Genomic DNA, 13048 nt, shown 5'->3' with positions numbered 1-13048 from the left:
GCGTCTGCACTAGACTGCATCCTAGCGAAAAGCTTTGGCAGTGTGTCTCGCAGGGAGATAGCTTAGGAGCGCAGCGCACTTATGCCTCCCTTGCCCAGAAACACGATTTTATTGCAAACTCCAAAAACATTGCTCTTTCCAGGGCAATATATAAGCTGTTTTCTGACGGCCGTGATCTTTCGATTACTCTTGCCCAGCTCGTTGTTTCAGCGTGCACGTGCCGCCCTGACAATCAGTGCACAGTGAAAGCAATCGCAAAAGTCCAGCAGCTGCTGACTCCCAAACACAAGGCGTTTGTCTACGTTCTTGCTTCTCCACACTTCAACAGAGTCCTTCATTTCTGCAGCTGCCATCGAGTTTTCTGCATCTCGAGCCTTCTGGGACGAGCACCAATTTCCCAGGAGGGGGTGCATCAGGACGAAGTCAAAACCCAGGAAAGTTGTCTCGGAACACCTTCAATAAAGCATGCCAGCAGTGCAATGAAAAGGCAGGGAGCTTTAGCCACCGTCCTCCAGAATTGCCAAGGCTGTGCACACAATGTCGTCTCCCTGCGGCAACGTTCTTCGCCCTCGTACAAGCTACCGCTCTGACCGGCTCCCGGAGCAGGAGAAGCGGCTGCTTCGCGCACACAACAGCGGAGCGGCAGCCGTACGCTCCGAAGCGCTGCTTCAGCCGAAAGTCGCCGGCCACCGGCGCTTGGCTTCGGACAGCTCCGGAGAGCCGTAGTGTGCGTCTGCACTAGACTGCATCCTAGCGAAAAGCTTTGACAGTGTGTCTCGCAGGGAGATAGCTTAGGAGCGCAGCGCACTTATGCCTCCCTTGTCCAGAAACACTGATTTGCTGCACACTCCAAAAACACTGCTCTTTCCTTGGTACTATGTAAGCTGCTGTCTGACGCCCGTTCTCTTCTGCCCACTCTTGCCCAGCTGGTTGTTGCAGCGTGCACGTGCCTTCCTGGCATTAAGAGCACAGTGAAAGCAATCGCAAAAGTCCAGCAGCTGCTGACTCCCAAACACAAGGCGCTTGTCTACGTTCTTGCTTCTCGACAACTCAACGCAGCCCTTCATTTCTGCAGCTGCCATCGAGTTTTCTGTATCTCGAGCCTTCTGGGACGAGCACCAATTTCCCAGGAGGGGGTGCATCAGGACGAAGTCAAAACCCAGGAAAGTTGTCTCGGAACACCTTCAATAAAGCATGCCAGCAGTGCATTGAAAAGGCAGGGAGCTTTAGCCACCGTCCTCTAGCAGTCGCAAGGCTGTGCACACAATGTCGTCTCCCTGCGGCAACGTTCTTCGCCCTCGTACAAGCTACCGCACTGTCCGGCTCCCGGAGCAGGAGAAGCGGCTGCTTCGCGCACACAGAGCGGAGCGGCAGCCGTACGCTCCGAAGCGCTGCTTCAGCCGAAAGTCGCCGGCCACCGGCGCTTCGCTTCGGACAGCTCCGGAGAGCCGTAGTGTGCGTCTGCACTAGACTGCATCCTAGCGAAAAGCTTTGGCAGTGTGTCTCGCAGGGAGATAGCTTAGGAGCTCAGCGTACTTATGCCTCCCTTGTCCAGAACACGATTTTACAGCACACACTAAAAACACTGCCCTTTCCAAGGCAAGATGCCAGATGCTCTCTGATGGCCGTGCTCTCTCCCTGCTCTTGCCCAGCTCGTTGTTTTAACGTGCACATGCCGTCCTGGCATTCAGTGCACAGTGAAAGCAATCGCAAAAGTCCAGCAGCTGCTGACTCCCAAACACAAGGTGCTGGCTATGTTCTTGCTTCTCGACAACTCAATGCAGCCCTTCGTTTCTGCAGTTGCCATCGAGGTCTCTGCATGTCGGAGCCTCAGAGGACGAGCACGAGTTTCCCACGAGGGGCTGCATCAGGACGAATACAAAAATCAGGAAAATTGTCCTGGAACACCTTCCATAAGGATGCTAGAAGGGAATTGAAGAGGCAGGCGAGCGGCCACCACCGTCCAGTAGCAGTCCTTAGGGTGTGTGCAAAAGCCCGGTGCTCTTCGGCTTCGTTCTTCGCCCCCGTACAAGCTACCGCTCTGTCCGGCTCCCGGAGCAGGAGAAGCGGCTGCTTCGCGCACACAAGAGCGGAGCGGCAGCCGTACGCTCCGAAGCGCTGCTTCAGCCGAAAGTCGCCGGCAACCGGCGCTTCGCTTCGGACAGCTCCGGAGAGCCGTAGTGTGCGTCTGCACTAGACTGCATCCTAGCGAAAAGCTTTGACAGTGTGTCTCGCAGGGAGATAGCTTAGGAGCGCAGCGCACTTATGCCTCCCTTGTCCAGAAACACTGATTTGCTGCACACTCCAAAAACACTGCTCTTTCCTTGGTACTATGTAAGCTGCTGTCTGACGCCCGTTCTCTTCTGCCCACTCTTGCCCAGCTCGTTGTTTTAACGTGCACATGCCTTCCTGGCATTCAGTGCACAGTGAAAGCAATCGCAAAAGTCCAGCAGCTGCTGACTCCCAAACAGAAGGCGATGGCTATGTTCTTGCTTCTCGACAACTTAACGCAGCCCTTCATTTCTGCAGTTGCCATCGAGGTCTCTGCATGTCGGAGCCTCAGAGGACAAGCACGAGTTTCCCACGAGGGGCTGCATCAGGACGAAGTCAAAAATCAGGAAAATTGTCCTGGAACACCTTCCATAAGGATGCTAGAAGGGAATTGAAGAGGCAGGCGAGCGGCCACCACCGTCCAGTAGCAGTCCTTAGGGAGTGCGCAAAAGCCCGGTGCTCTTCGGCTTCGTTCTTCGCCCTCGTACAAGCTACCGCTCTGACCGGCTCCCGGAGCAGGAGAAGCGGCTGCTTCGCGCACACAACAGCGGAGCGGCAGCCGTACGCTCCGAAGCGCTGCTTCAGCCGAAAGTCGCCGGCCACCGGCGCTTCGCTTCGGACAGCTCCGGAGAGCCGTAGTGTGCGTCTGCACTAGACTGCATCCTAGCGAAAAGCTTTGGCAGTGTGTCTCGCAGGGAGATAGCTTAGGAGCGCAGCGTACTTATGCCTCCCTTGTCCAGAACACGATTTTACAGCACACACTAAAAACACTGCCCTTTCCAAGGCAAGATGCCAGATGCTCTCTGATGGCCGTGCTCTCTCCCTGCTCTTGCCCAGCTCGTTGTTTTAACGTGCACATGCCGTCCTGGCATTCAGTGCAGAGTGAAAGCAATCGCAAAAGTCCAGCAGCTGCTGACTCCCAAACACAAGGCGCTGGCTATGTTCTTGCTTCTCGACAACTCAATGCAGCCCTTCATTTCTGCAGTTGCCATCGAGGTCTCTGCATGTCGGAGCCTCAGAGGACGAGCACGAGTTTCCCACGAGGGGCTGCATCAGGACGAATACAAAAATCAGGAAAATTGTCCTGGAACACCTTCCATAAGGATGCTAGAAAGGAATTGAAGAGGCAGGCGAGCGGCCACCACCGTCCAGTAGCAGTCCTTAGGGTGTGTGCAAAAGCCCGGTGCTCTTCGGCTTCGTTCTTCGCCCCCGTACAAGCTACCGCTCTGTCCGGCTCCCGGAGCAGGAGAAGCGGCTGCTTCGCGCACACAAGAGCGGAGCGGCAGCCGTACGCTCCGAAGCGCTGCTTCAGCCGAAAGACGCCGGCCACCGGCGCTTGGCTTCGGACAGCAGCCGAGAGCCGTAGTGTGCGTCTGCACTAGACTGCATCCTAGCGAAAAGCTTTGACAGTGTGTCTCGCAGGGAGATAGCTTAGGAGCGCAGCGCACTTATGCCTCCCTTGTCCAGAAACACTGATTTGCTGCACACTCCAAAAACACTGCTCTTTCCTTGGTACTATGTAAGCTGCTGTCTGACGCCCGTTCTCTTCTGCCCACTCTTGCCCAGCTGGTTGTTGCAGCGTGCACGTGCCTTCCTGGCATTAAGAGCACAGTGAAGGCAATCGCAAAAGTCCAGCAGCTGCTGACTCCCAAACACAAGGCGCTTGTCTACGTTCTTGCTTCTCGACAACTCAACGCAGCCCTTCATTTCTGCAGCTGCCATCGAGTTTTCTGTATCTCGAGCCTTCTGGGACGAGCACCAATTTCCCAGGAGGGGCTGCATCAGGACGAAGTCAAAACCCAGGAAAGTTGTCTCGGAACACCTTCAATAAAGCATGCCAGCAGTGCATTGAAAAGGCAGGGAGCTTTAGCCACCGTCCTCTAGCAGTCGCAAGGCTGTGCACACAATGTCGTCTCCCTGCGGCAACGTTCTTCGCCCTCGTACAAGCTACCGCACTGTCCGGCTCCCGGAGCAGGAGAAGCGGCTGCTTCGCGCACACAAGAGCGGAGCGGCAGCCGTACGCTCCGAAGCGCTGCTTCAGCCGAAAGTCGCCGGCCACCGGCGCTTCGCTTCGGACAGCTCCGGAGAGCCGTAGTGTGCGTCTGCACTAGACTGCATCCTAGCGAAAAGCTTTGGCAGTGTGTCTCGCAGGGAGATAGCTTAGGAGCGCAGCGCACTTATGCCTCCCTTGCCCAGAAACACGATTTTATTGCAAACTCCAAAAACATTGCTCTTTCCAGGGCAATATATAAGCTGTTTTCTGACGGCCGTGATCTTTCGATTACTCTTGCCCAGCTCGTTGTTTCAGCGTGCACGTGCCGCCCTGACAATCAGTGCACAGTGAAAGCAATCGCAAAAGTCCAGCAGCTGCTGACTCCCAAACACAAGGCGTTTGTCTACGTTCTTGCTTCTCCACACTTCAACAGAGTCCTTCATTTCTGCAGCTGCCATCGAGTTTTCTGCATCTCGAGCCTTCTGGGACGAGCACCAATTTCCCAGGAGGGGGTGCATCAGGACGAAGTCAAAACCCAGGAAAGTTGTCTCGGAACACCTTCAATAAAGCATGCCAGCAGTGCAATGAAAAGGCAGGGAGCTTTAGCCACCGTCCTCCAGAATTGCCAAGGCTGTGCACACAATGTCGTCTCCCTGCGGCAACGTTCTTCGCCCTCGTACAAGCTACCGCTCTGACCGGCTCCCGGAGCAGGAGAAGCGGCTGCTTCGCGCACACAACAGCGGAGCGGCAGCCGTACGCTCCGAAGCGCTGCTTCAGCCGAAAGTCGCCGGCAACCGGCGCTTCGCTTCGGACAGCTCCGGAGAGCCGTAGTGTGCGTCTGCACTAGACTGCATCCTAGCGAAAAGCTTTGACAGTGTGTCTCGCAGGGAGATAGCTTAGGAGCGCAGCGCACTTATGCCTCCCTTGTCCAGAAACACTGATTTGCTGCACACTCCAAAAACACTGCTCTTTCCTTGGTACTATGTAAGCTGCTGTCTGACGCCCGTTCTCTTCTGCCCACTCTTGCCCAGCTGGTTGTTGCAGCGTGCACGTGCCTTCCTGGCATTAAGAGCACAGTGAAAGCAATCGCAAAAGTCCAGCAGCTGCTGACTCCCAAACACAAGGCGCTTGTCTACGTTCTTGCTTCTCGACAACTCAACGCAGCCCTTCATTTCTGCAGCTGCCATCGAGTTTTCTGTATCTCGAGCCTTCTGGGACGAGCACCAATTTCCCAGGAGGGGGTGCATCAGGACGAAGTCAAAACCCAGGAAAGTTGTCTCGGAACACCTTCAATAAAGCATGCCAGCAGTGCATTGAAAAGGCAGGGAGCTTTAGCCACCGTCCTCTAGCAGTCGCAAGGCTGTGCACACAATGTCGTCTCCCTGCGGCAACGTTCTTCGCCCTCGTACAAGCTACCGCACTGTCCGGCTCCCGGAGCAGGAGAAGCGGCTGCTTCGCGCACACAGAGCGGAGCGGCAGCCGTACGCTCCGAAGCGCTGCTTCAGCCGAAAGTCGCCGGCCACCGGCGCTTCGCTTCGGACAGCTCCGGAGAGCCGTAGTGTGCGTCTGCACTAGACTGCATCCTAGCGAAAAGCTTTGGCAGTGTGTCTCGCAGGGAGATAGCTTAGGAGCTCAGCGTACTTATGCCTCCCTTGTCCAGAACACGATTTTACAGCACACACTAAAAACACTGCCCTTTCCAAGGCAAGATGCCAGATGCTCTCTGATGGCCGTGCTCTCTCCCTGCTCTTGCCCAGCTCGTTGTTTTAACGTGCACATGCCGTCCTGGCATTCAGTGCACAGTGAAAGCAATCGCAAAAGTCCAGCAGCTGCTGACTCCCAAACACAAGGTGCTGGCTATGTTCTTGCTTCTCGACAACTCAATGCAGCCCTTCGTTTCTGCAGTTGCCATCGAGGTCTCTGCATGTCGGAGCCTCAGAGGACGAGCACGAGTTTCCCACGAGGGGCTGCATCAGGACGAATACAAAAATCAGGAAAATTGTCCTGGAACACCTTCCATAAGGATGCTAGAAGGGAATTGAAGAGGCAGGCGAGCGGCCACCACCGTCCAGTAGCAGTCCTTAGGGTGTGTGCAAAAGCCCGGTGCTCTTCGGCTTCGTTCTTCGCCCCCGTACAAGCTACCGCTCTGTCCGGCTCCCGGAGCAGGAGAAGCGGCTGCTTCGCGCACACAAGAGCGGAGCGGCAGCCGTACGCTCCGAAGCGCTGCTTCAGCCGAAAGTCGCCGGCAACCGGCGCTTCGCTTCGGACAGCTCCGGAGAGCCGTAGTGTGCGTCTGCACTAGACTGCATCCTAGCGAAAAGCTTTGACAGTGTGTCTCGCAGGGAGATAGCTTAGGAGCGCAGCGCACTTATGCCTCCCTTGTCCAGAAACACTGATTTGCTGCACACTCCAAAAACACTGCTCTTTCCTTGGTACTATGTAAGCTGCTGTCTGACGCCCGTTCTCTTCTGCCCACTCTTGCCCAGCTCGTTGTTTTAACGTGCACATGCCTTCCTGGCATTCAGTGCACAGTGAAAGCAATCGCAAAAGTCCAGCAGCTGCTGACTCCCAAACAGAAGGCGATGGCTATGTTCTTGCTTCTCGACAACTTAACGCAGCCCTTCATTTCTGCAGTTGCCATCGAGGTCTCTGCATGTCGGAGCCTCAGAGGACAAGCACGAGTTTCCCACGAGGGGCTGCATCAGGACGAAGTCAAAAATCAGGAAAATTGTCCTGGAACACCTTCCATAAGGATGCTAGAAGGGAATTGAAGAGGCAGGCGAGCGGCCACCACCGTCCAGTAGCAGTCCTTAGGGAGTGCGCAAAAGCCCGGTGCTCTTCGGCTTCGTTCTTCGCCCTCGTACAAGCTACCGCTCTGACCGGCTCCCGGAGCAGGAGAAGCGGCTGCTTCGCGCACACAACAGCGGAGCGGCAGCCGTACGCTCCGAAGCGCTGCTTCAGCCGAAAGTCGCCGGCCACCGGCGCTTCGCTTCGGACAGCTCCGGAGAGCCGTAGTGTGCGTCTGCACTAGACTGCATCCTAGCGAAAAGCTTTGGCAGTGTGTCTCGCAGGGAGATAGCTTAGGAGCGCAGCGTACTTATGCCTCCCTTGTCCAGAACACGATTTTACAGCACACACTAAAAACACTGCCCTTTCCAAGGCAAGATGCCAGATGCTCTCTGATGGCCGTGCTCTCTCCCTGCTCTTGCCCAGCTCGTTGTTTTAACGTGCACATGCCGTCCTGGCATTCAGTGCAGAGTGAAAGCAATCGCAAAAGTCCAGCAGCTGCTGACTCCCAAACACAAGGCGCTGGCTATGTTCTTGCTTCTCGACAACTCAATGCAGCCCTTCATTTCTGCAGTTGCCATCGAGGTCTCTGCATGTCGGAGCCTCAGAGGACGAGCACGAGTTTCCCACGAGGGGCTGCATCAGGACGAATACAAAAATCAGGAAAATTGTCCTGGAACACCTTCCATAAGGATGCTAGAAAGGAATTGAAGAGGCAGGCGAGCGGCCACCACCGTCCAGTAGCAGTCCTTAGGGTGTGTGCAAAAGCCCGGTGCTCTTCGGCTTCGTTCTTCGCCCCCGTACAAGCTACCGCTCTGTCCGGCTCCCGGAGCAGGAGAAGCGGCTGCTTCGCGCACACAAGAGCGGAGCGGCAGCCGTACGCTCCGAAGCGCTGCTTCAGCCGAAAGACGCCGGCCACCGGCGCTTGGCTTCGGACAGCAGCCGAGAGCCGTAGTGTGCGTCTGCACTAGACTGCATCCTAGCGAAAAGCTTTGACAGTGTGTCTCGCAGGGAGATAGCTTAGGAGCGCAGCGCACTTATGCCTCCCTTGTCCAGAAACACTGATTTGCTGCACACTCCAAAAACACTGCTCTTTCCTTGGTACTATGTAAGCTGCTGTCTGACGCCCGTTCTCTTCTGCCCACTCTTGCCCAGCTGGTTGTTGCAGCGTGCACGTGCCTTCCTGGCATTAAGAGCACAGTGAAGGCAATCGCAAAAGTCCAGCAGCTGCTGACTCCCAAACACAAGGCGCTTGTCTACGTTCTTGCTTCTCGACAACTCAACGCAGCCCTTCATTTCTGCAGCTGCCATCGAGTTTTCTGTATCTCGAGCCTTCTGGGACGAGCACCAATTTCCCAGGAGGGGCTGCATCAGGACGAAGTCAAAACCCAGGAAAGTTGTCTCGGAACACCTTCAATAAAGCATGCCAGCAGTGCATTGAAAAGGCAGGGAGCTTTAGCCACCGTCCTCTAGCAGTCGCAAGGCTGTGCACACAATGTCGTCTCCCTGCGGCAACGTTCTTCGCCCTCGTACAAGCTACCGCACTGTCCGGCTCCCGGAGCAGGAGAAGCGGCTGCTTCGCGCACACAGAGCGGAGCGGCAGCCGTACGCTCCGAAGCGCTGCTTCAGCCGAAAGTCGCCGGCCACCGGCGCTTCGCTTCGGACAGCTCCGGAGAGCCGTAGTGTGCGTCTGCACTAGACTGCATCCTAGCGAAAAGCTTTGGCAGTGTGTCTCGCAGGGAGATAGCTTAGGAGCTCAGCGTACTTATGCCTCCCTTGTCCAGAACACGATTTTACAGCACACACTAAAAACACTGCCCTTTCCAAGGCAAGATGCCAGATGCTCTCTGATGGCCGTGCTCTCTCCCTGCTCTTGCCCAGCTCGTTGTTTTAACGTGCACATGCCGTCCTGGCATTCAGTGCACAGTGAAAGCAATCGCAAAAGTCCAGCAGCTGCTGACTCCCAAACACAAGGCGCTGGCTATGTTCTTGCTTCTCGACAACTCAATGCAGCCCTTCGTTTCTGCAGTTGCCATCGAGGTCTCTGCATGTCGGAGCCTCAGAGGACGAGCACGAGTTTCCCACGAGGGGCTGCATCAGGACGAATACAAAAATCAGGAAAATTGTCCTGGAACACCTTCCATAAGGATGCTAGAAGGGAATTGAAGAGGCAGGCGAGCGGCCACCACCGTCCAGTAGCAGTCCTTAGGGTGTGTGCAAAAGCCCGGTGCTCTTCGGCTTCGTTCTTCGCCCCCGTACAAGCTACCGCTCTGTCCGGCTCCCGGAGCAGGAGAAGCGGCTGCTTCGCGCACACAACAGCGGAGCGGCAGCCGTACGCTCCGAAGCGCTGCTTCAGCCGAAAGTCGCCGGCAACCGGCGCTTCGCTTCGGACAGCTCCGGAGAGCCGTAGTGTGCGTCTGCACTAGACTGCATCCTAGCGAAAAGCTTTGACAGTGTGTCTCGCAGGGAGATAGCTTAGGAGCGCAGCGCACTTATGCCTCCCTTGTCCAGAAACACTGATTTGCTGCACACTCCAAAAACACTGCTCTTTCCTTGGTACTATGTAAGCTGCTGTCTGACGCCCGTTCTCTTCTGCCCACTCTTGCCCAGCTCGTTGTTTTAACGTGCACATGCCTTCCTGGCATTCAGTGCACAGTGAAAGCAATCGCAAAAGTCCAGCAGCTGCTGACTCCCAAACAGAAGGCGATGGCTATGTTCTTGCTTCTCGACAACTTAACGCAGCCCTTCATTTCTGCAGTTGCCATCGAGGTCTCTGCATGTCGGAGCCTCAGAGGACAAGCACGAGTTTCCCACGAGGGGCTGCATCAGGACGAAGTCAAAAATCAGGAAAATTGTCCTGGAACACCTTCCATAAGGATGCTAGAAGGGAATTGAAGAGGCAGGCGAGCGGCCACCACCGTCCAGTAGCAGTCCTTAGGGAGTGCGCAAAAGCCCGGTGCTCTTCGGCTTCGTTCTTCGCCCTCGTACAAGCTACCGCTCTGACCGGCTCCCGGAGCAGGAGAAGCGGCTGCTTCGCGCACACAACAGCGGAGCGGCAGCCGTACGCTCCGAAGCGCTGCTTCAGCCGAAAGACGCCGGCAACCGGCGCTTGGCTTCGGACAGCAGCCGAGAGCCGTAGTGTGCGTCTGCACTAGACTGCATCCTAGCGAAAAGCTTTGGCAGTGTGTCTCGCAGGGAGATAGCTTAGGAGCGCAGCGTACTTATGCCTCCCTTGTCCAGAACACGATTTTACAGCACACACTAAAAACACTGCCCTTTCCAAGGCAAGATGCCAGATGCTCTCTGATGGCCGTGCTCTCTCCCTGCTCTTGCCCAGCTCGTTGTTTTAACGTGCACATGCCGTCCTGGCATTCAGTGCACAGTGAAAGCAATCGCAAAAGTCCAGCAGCTGCTGACTCCCAAACACAAGGCGCTGGCTATGTTCTTGCTTCTCGACAACTCAATGCAGCCCTTCATTTCTGCAGTTGCCATCGAGGTCTCTGCATGTCGGAGCCTCAGAGGACGAGCACGAGTTTCCCACGAGGGGCTGCATCAGGACGAATACAAAAATCAGGAAAATTGTCCTGGAACACCTTCCATAAGGATGCTAGAAAGGAATTGAAGAGGCAGGCGAGCGGCCACCACCGTCCAGTAGCAGTCCTTAGGGTGTGTGCAAAAGCCCGGTGCTCTTCGGCTTCGTTCTTCGCCCCCGTACAAGCTACCGCTCTGTCCGGCTCCCGGAGCAGGAGAAGCGGCTGCTTCGCGCACACAAGAGCGGAGCGGCAGCCGTACGCTCCGAAGCGCTGCTTCAGCCGAAAGACGCCGGCCACCGGCGCTTGGCTTCGGACAGCAGCCGAGAGCCGTAGTGTGCGTCTGCACTAGACTGCATCCTAGCGAAAAGCTTTGACAGTGTGTCTCGCAGGGAGATAGCTTAGGAGCGCAGCGCACTTATGCCTCCCTTGTCCAGAAACACTGATTTGCTGCACACTCCAAAAACACTGCTCTTTCCATGGTACTATGTAAGCTGCTGTCTGACGCCCGTTCTCTTCTGCCCACTCTTGCCCAGCTGGTTGTTGCAGCGTGCACGTGCCTTCCTGGCATTGAGAGCACAGTGAAGGCAATCGCAAAAGTCCAGCAGCTGCTGACTCCCAAACACAAGGCGCTTGTCTACGTTCTTGCTTCTCGACAACTCAACGCAGCCCTTCATTTCTGCAGCTGCCATCGAGTTTTCTGTATCTCGAGCCTTCTGGGACGAGCACCAATTTCCCAAGAGGGGCTGCATCAGGACGAAGTCAAAACCCAGGAAAGTTGTCTCGGAACACCTTCAATAAAGCATGCCAGCAGTGCATTGAAAAGGCAGGGAGCTTTAGCCACCGTCCTCTAGCAGTCGCAAGGCTGTGCACACAATGTCGTCTCCCTGCGGCAACGTTCTTCGCCCTCGTACAAGCTACCGCACTGTCCGGCTCCCGGAGCAGGAGAAGCGGCTGCTTCGCGCACACAAGAGCGGAGCGGCAGCCGTACGCTCCGAAGCGCTGCTTCAGCCGAAAGTCGCCGGCCACCGGCGCTTCGCTTCGGACAGCTCCGGAGAGCCGTAGTGTGCGTCTGCACTAGACTGCATCCTAGCGAAAAGCTTTGGCAGTGTGTCTCGCAGGGAGATAGCTTAGGAGCGCAGCGCACTTATGCCTCCCTTGCCCAGAAACACGATTTTATTGCAAACTCCAAAAACATTGCTCTTTCCAGGGCAATATATAAGCTGTTTTCTGACGGCCGTGATCTTTCGATTACTCTTGCCCAGCTCGTTGTTTCAGCGTGCACGTGCCGCCCTGACAATCAGTGCACAGTGAAAGCAATCGCAAAAGTCCAGCAGCTGCTGACTCCCAAACACAAGGCGTTTGTCTACGTTCTTGCTTCTCCACACTTCAACAGAGTCCTTCATTTCTGCAGCTGCCATCGAGTTTTCTGCATCTCGAGCCTTCTGGGACGAGCACCAATTTCCCAGGAGGGGGTGCATCAGGACGAAGTCAAAACCCAGGAAAGTTGTCTCGGAACACCTTCAATAAAGCATGCCAGCAGTGCAATGAAAAGGCAGGGAGCTTTAGCCACCGTCCTCCAGAATTGCCAAGGCTGTGCACACAATGTCGTCTCCCTGCGGCAACGTTCTTCGCCCTCGTACAAGCTACCGCTCTGACCGGCTCCCGGAGCAGGAGAAGCGGCTGCTTCGCGCACACAAGAGCGGAGCGGCAGCCGTACGCTCCGAAGCGCTGCTTCAGCCGAAAGTCGCCGGCCACCGGCGCTTGGCTTCGGACAGCTCCGGAGAGCCGTAGTGTGCGTCTGCACTAGACTGCATCCTAGCGAAAAGCTTTGACAGTGTGTCTCGCAGGGAGATAGCTTAGGAGCGCAGCGCACTTATGCCTCCCTTGTCCAGAAACACTGATTTGCTGCACACTCCAAAAACACTGCTCTTTCCTTGGTACTATGTAAGCTGCTGTCTGACGCCCGTTCTCTTCTGCCCACTCTTGCCCAGCTGGTTGTTGCAGCGTGCACGTGCCTTCCTGGCATTAAGAGCACAGTGAAAGCAATCGCAAAAGTCCAGCAGCTGCTGACTCCCAAACACAAGGCGCTTGTCTACGTTCTTGCTTCTCGACAACTCAACGCAGCCCTTCATTTCTGCAGCTGCCATCGAGTTTTCTGTATCTCGAGCCTTCTGGGACGAGCACCAATTTCCCAGGAGGGGGTGCATCAGGACGAAGTCAAAACCCAGGAAAGTTGTCTCGGAACACCTTCAATAAAGCATGCCAGCAGTGCATTGAAAAGGCAGGGAGCTTTAGCCACCGTCCTCTAGCAGTCGCAAGGCTGTGCACACAATGTCGTCTCCCTGCGGCAACGTTCTTCGCCCTCGTACAAGCTACCGCACTGTCCGGCTCCCGGAGCAGGAGAAGCGGCTGCTTCGCGCACACAGAGCGGAGCGGCAGCCGTACGCTCCGAAGCGCTGCTTCA

The sequence above is a fragment of the Lonchura striata genome, chromosome 12, assembly GCF_050655825.1.
Source record: "Lonchura striata isolate lonStrDom1 chromosome 12, ASM5065582v1, whole genome shotgun sequence".
In the NCBI taxonomy this organism is placed as follows: Eukaryota; Metazoa; Chordata; class Aves; order Passeriformes; family Estrildidae; genus Lonchura; species Lonchura striata.
This window is presented reverse-complemented; position numbering follows the sequence as displayed.